Source organism: Pseudophryne corroboree, chromosome 8 (assembly GCF_028390025.1).
Source record: "Pseudophryne corroboree isolate aPseCor3 chromosome 8, aPseCor3.hap2, whole genome shotgun sequence".
NCBI classification, from domain to species: domain Eukaryota; kingdom Metazoa; phylum Chordata; class Amphibia; order Anura; family Myobatrachidae; genus Pseudophryne; species Pseudophryne corroboree.
Window position 1 is genome coordinate 161,795,325 of NC_086451.1, and position 6,000 is coordinate 161,801,324.

The 6,000-nt window shown below is 48.0% G+C and overlaps 1 non-coding gene across 1 annotated transcript; it reads right to left on the reverse strand.

Annotated features, from left to right (window-relative positions):
- Positions 1 to 4,703: 4,703 nt before the first annotated feature.
- On the reverse strand, positions 4,704 to 4,866 carry LOC134952367 (U1 spliceosomal RNA). Its single transcript, XR_010184909.1, has one exon. It is a non-coding gene; the product is annotated as a U1 spliceosomal RNA (small nuclear RNA).
- Between the last annotated feature and the right edge of the window lie 1,134 nt (positions 4,867 to 6,000).

Sequence of the window (6,000 nt, forward strand, 5' to 3'; positions counted from 1 at the left end):
CCCCTTGAGCCTACACTGCTTTTCTCACCTGCATTTCTGCAATTCTTCTGCTCGGATTGCCTTACAGTCTCCTCTCCTACTTCCACTTTCCCTCAACCTATTTACCTACTTAACACTATGTCAAGGTTTTCTTATACTCCCCACATCACTCAGTGTCTACCTAATAATGTATCTTTAGCCTTCCCCCCTAGTCTCCTCCACCTCCTCCTCTCTCCCCTCCTCTGTCTCCCCTCCATCCCTCTGTTTCCTTCCCCCACCTTTCCTGTTACCCCACTTTCATTCACCTCTGCCCCATGGTCCTGCTACCCCACAACTCAGCCCTGCTCCCTCTCTCCCTTCCCTGTCACCTCCCCACACCCCCATTCACATCACACTGACCTCCCTCCCTGCCCACCTCCTGCAGTTTCCCCTCCTAGCTCAGGCACCCGTACCATCACTACTCTCTCATCATCCCTGCCCTCAAAGTTAATCCCACCTCATCGCTACAGCAACCCTGAAAATCTAATTCACATCTCTCCCACAAACTCATACCCCCTATCCTGTGCCCTCTGGAATGCCAGATCTGTTTATAACAAACTGGTCCCCACTCATGACCTTTTCATTTCCAACTCCCTACACCTACTAGCCATTACTGAAACTTGGATTACGCCCTCTGACACTACTTCTGCTGCTGCTCTCTCTGCTGGGGGCCTTACATTCACACACACACCCCGACCTGGGGGTCGCCATGGGGGTGGTGTTGGGGTCCTTTTACCTTCTAGTAACTCCTACCAACTCATACCACCAGAACCATCCCTTATATTCTCTACATTTGAGGTCCACGCCATATGCCTCTTCCAACCAGTCCATCTTAGAGAAGCTGTCATTTACCGCCCCCCTGGCACTGCTTCCAAATTAATCGACAACTTTGCTTCCTGGCTTCCTCACTTCCTCTCTTCTGACATTCCCACCATTATCCTTGGCGATTTCAACATCCCTATTGACATCCCCACACAATCCCCTGCCTCTAAACTCCTTAACCTCACCTCTTCACTTGGTCTCTCCCAGTGGACCTCCTCACCCTCCCATGTGAATGGGAGCTCACTGGATCTGGTCTTCACTCACCGCTGTGATATTTCTGATTTTTCCAACTCCCCATTTCCCCTCTCTGACCACCACCTGCTCTCCTTCAACCTATCTCTCTCGACTTCCCCATCTCTACCTCCTAAGGCTACCATCACTAAGCGTAACATTGAAGCTATTGACACCACATTCCTTTCCTCCCTGTTTGACTCACTTCTCTCTCCTATTCTCTCTCTCTCATGCCCTGAACAAGCCACTTCCACATACAATGCTTCCCTTACTTCTGCTCTTGACTCTGTTGCTCCACCAACCACTATTCACCCTCACAAATTAACACCTCAACCCTGGCACACCAAATGCACCAGATATCTGCAAAAATGCTCACGTACGGCTGAGCGACACTGGAGGAAATCACGCTCTAAGGCAGACTTCCTCCATTTCAAACTTAGGCTCTCATCCTTCAGTGCTGCCCTTTCTCTTGCTAAACAGTCATACTTCAAGAACCTCATCTCCTCCCAGTCTTCCAACCCCCGGCGCCTCTTTGCCACTCTCAACTCACTCCTCTGCCCACCTCCACCTCGTCTCCCTTCCTCACTCTCTGCTCTTGACTTTGCCACTTACTTCACATCCAAAATTGACTCCATACGTCAGGACATCACATCACACCAGACTATCAGTAACCAGCCTTCTCCCAACCCTTACCAACCCTCCCCATCCCTCGCACCAACTCTGTCATCTTTCTCCCATGCATCTGGAGAGGAAGTCATGGCCCTCATTCGTTCCTGTCCCCTCACCACCTCCCCACTTGACCCAATCCCCTCCCGCCTCCTTTGCCACCTCTCTTCTTCTGCTTTTTCCCATCTTTCCCACCTTCTCAATCTCTCCCTCTCATCAGGCACTGTCCCCTCTGCCTTCAAGCACGCTCTCATCTCTCCTATTCTTAAAAAACCTACCCTTGATCCAAACACTCTCTCCAACTACCGACCCATCTCTCTCCTCCCTTTTGCCTCCAAACTCCTTGAGCGTATTGTCTACAACCGCCTTACTTCCTTTCTTTCCTCACACTCACTGCTTGACCCATTCCAGTCTGGCTTCCGTCCTCTCCACTCCACTGAAACTGCCCTTACAAAAGTATGCAATGACCTCCATGCTGCTAAATCTAAGGGACACTACTCTCTACTTATTCTACTTGATCTCTCTGCTGCTTTTGACACTGTGGACCATCCTCTCCTACTGCAAATCCTTCACTCCATTGGTCTGCGTAACACAGCCCTCTCTTGGTTGTTGTCCTACCTTTCTGACCGTTCATTCTCTGTCTCCTCTCATGACTCCACCTCCCCCTCACTTCCACTAACTGTAGGGGTTCCCCAAGGTTCTGTCCTTGGTCCTCTTCTCTTCTCTCTCTATACGTCCTCACTAGGTAAGCTCATTAGTTCTTTTGGTTTCCAATATCATCTCTATGCTGATGACACTCAAATCTATCTTTCCTCTCCAGACCTCTCCCCTACTCTCCTCACTCGTATCTCCAACTGTCTCTCTGCTATCTCTTCCTGGATGTCCCAGCTCTTTCTTAAACTTAACATGTCTAAGACCGAGCTGATCATCTTCCCTCCCTCCCGCATAACCTCACCTCCTACAATCTCATTATCTATTGATGGCACTACTATCTCCTCTACCCCCCAAGTGCACTGTCTTGGAGTAATCCTTGACTCCTCCCTCTCCTTCAAACCACACATTCAGCACCTCTCACAAACCTGCCGTTTTCATCTAAAAAATATTTCCAGGATCAGACCCTTTCTGACCCAGGATGCTACTAAGACTCTTATCCACTCACTGGTCATCTCCAGACTGGACTGCTGTAATCTCTTCCTGACTGGCATTCCTGACAAATACCTCTCTCCACTCCAATCTATCCTCAATGCTGCTTCCCGGCTCATTTTCCTCACCAAACGCACTACGTCCACCTCTCCTCTCTTACTAGTCCTTCACTGGCTCCGCTTCCCTTTCAGAATCCATTTCAAGCTTCTCACACTTGCTTACAAAGCCCTCACCCACTCCTCTCCCATCTACATCTCTGATCTTATCTCGCTTTACACTCCCACCCGTCCTCTTCGCTCTGCTAATGCACACCGACTCCTGCCTACGGATTACTTCCTCCCACTCCTACCTCCAAGATTTTTCACGTGCTGCACCACTTCTCTGGAATTCCCTACCTCTCCCCCTCAGACTCTCCACCTCTCTACAAAACTTCAAACGGGCTCTCAAGACCCACTTCTTCACCAAACCCAGCCAAATCTCATCCTAAACCTCTGTTCCATGCTCTCTATGTACCCCATCTGTCTCACCCCTGTCTGTCTACCCCTCCCTTTTAGAATGTAAGCTCTCACGAGCAGGGCCCTCTTCCCTCATGTGCTTACTCTTTTCTTACTTTAATAATCTTCAGCTGCACCAAATCCAGCAGTCTTCTGCCACCTGATACTTATTCCAGTGTCATCTGCTGATGTAGCTATGTTTATTTACCCTGTACTTGTCCTATATTGTCATCAACTGTAAGTTGCTGTTTTCCTGTTTGATTATTTGTTTATGTACTCGGTAATTGGGCACTGCGGAACCCTTGTGGCGCCATATAAATAAAGGATAATAATAATAATAATAAATAATATAATATATAGCAGTACGGTACAGTAGGCCACTGCTCTACCTACCTCTGTGTCGTCAAGTATACTATCCATCCATACCTGTGGTGCATTTTAGAAAAAAACATGTCTCGGCAGAGCAATCTATAAATCCATAATTTTTCAGACAGCAACAGTGGGTATTGTAATAGTCACCCAATCCATCACTTTTATAGGGTTACATGCACCCACATGCTACAGCCTGTCTCAATAATTTTACTGTCACGCTGTGTGTGTTTGTGTTTTTATTTGGGTATTTTTTGTTGTTGTAGAACTACAGGTACCAGCAAGCCCGTTATTTCCCTGCCTGCTGGTACTTGAGGTTCTCCAAGTACCAGCAAGCAGGGGAGGCTTGCTGGGCCTTGTAGTTCTACAACAACAAAAAACAATATTCTTTTTTTACACACATGGCTATCAGCCCGGCACCCACCACCCAGGGGTGCTGGGGACAGCCTCGGGCTTCACCTCTGGCCCTTGGGTGCCTCGAGGGGAGGAACCTCTTGATTTAAGGGGTCCCCACTCCTCCAGGGAACCCCGGCCAGGGGTGACTAGTTGGAGCGGTAATGCCAGGGCCGCAGGGACCTACATCTGCATATGAAAAGAGAAAAGGGGCGTGCAGGGCATGGCAGCCTTTTGCGGCGCTTGGATGACCCCTAGTTCGCATTAAACACCTCCACCCTCCTTCGGTGTGGGGCTCATGTTGGCTATGCCCCAGCCCCTGAAGCATTCAAGCTGATTTCTTGCAGCAGCTGGGCACTGTAACAGCTCCAGAGCTGATCTGTAAGGCAAGTAAAAGGGTGTGGGCCCTGCAGCACTACCTGTAGTTCGCATTGTGCGTTGGAAGGCACAAATTAAGCAGACGGGAGAAGTCAGGATAGTGCGCAAGGGCATAGAAGGGAGCGGCTCAAGAAAAGAGAAGTGGAAACAGACAGCAAACTAGGCTGGAGAGAGACCTGAGACAAAGAGATCTGAATTATACGAGAGCCGACCAGGGGAAACACAAATTATGCAGTCAAGTTTCCCACATTTGGGGAAATCGCAGGAGCAGCACACCCAGAGTGCAATGGGTGAGCCTTGCCCTGGGAGAAGCAGCTTCATGATCATAGTATCTCACCTGGCAGGTAAGTAAGATTTGGGATAGAGCTGGGGAGGGTCGCTGCTCGGGCACCCCCCTGTCAAGTGAAGGAGATCCAACCGAGGCAGCACAAGGAAACTCTCGAAACGAAGGACACTAGAATGAAAATTTTAAAGCCTCCTGTTAGTGCTTCATCTACACGGTATAGCCCTGAATATTTCAATGCGCAGCTCTTTGCAAAAGAGAGATATTGCCAAGGAAAAGCTGTCTTGTACCTTTGCATTTTTCTCCCAAACGAAGGACACTAGAAAGAAAATTTTAAAGCTTCCTGTTAGGCCATCATCTACACGGCATAGCCCTGAATTTTCCATTGCGCAGCTCTTTGCAAAAGAGAGATTTTGGCAAGGAAAAGCTGTCTTGTACCTTTGCATTTTTCTCCCAAACGAAGGACACTAGAAAGAAAATTTTAAAGCCTCCTGTTAGGCCATCATCTACACGACATAGCCCTGAATTTTCCAATGCGTAGCTCTTTGCAAAAGAGAGATATTGGCAAGGAAAAGCTGTCTTGTACCTTTGCATTTTTCTCCCAAACGAAGGACACTAGAAAGAAAATTTTAAAGCCTCCTGTTAGGCCATCATCTACACGGCATAGCCCTGAATTTTCCAATGCACAGCTCTCTGCAAAAGAGAGATATTGGCAAGGAAAAGCTGTCTTGTACCTTTGCATTTTTCTCCCAAACGAAGGACACTAGAAAGAAAATTTTAAAGCCTCCTGTTAGGCCATCATCTACACGGCATAGCCCTGAATTTTCCAATGCGCAGCTCTCTGCAAAAGAGAGATATTGGCAAGGAAAAGCTGTCTTGTACCATTGGATTTTTCTCCCAAACGAAGGACACTAGAATGAAAATTTTAAAGCCTCCTGTTAGTGCTTCATCTACACGGTATAGCCCTGATTTTTCCAATGCGTAGCTCTTTGCAAAAGAGAGATATTGGCAAGGAAAAGCTGTCTTGCACCTTTGCATTTTTCTCCCAAACGAAGGACACTAGAAAGAAAATTTTAAAGCCTCCTGTTAGGCCATCATCTACACGGCATAGCCCTGAATTTTCCAATGCGCAGCTCTTTGCAAAAGAGAGATATTGGCAAGGAAAAGCTGTCTTGTACCTTTGCATTTTTCTCCCAAACGAAG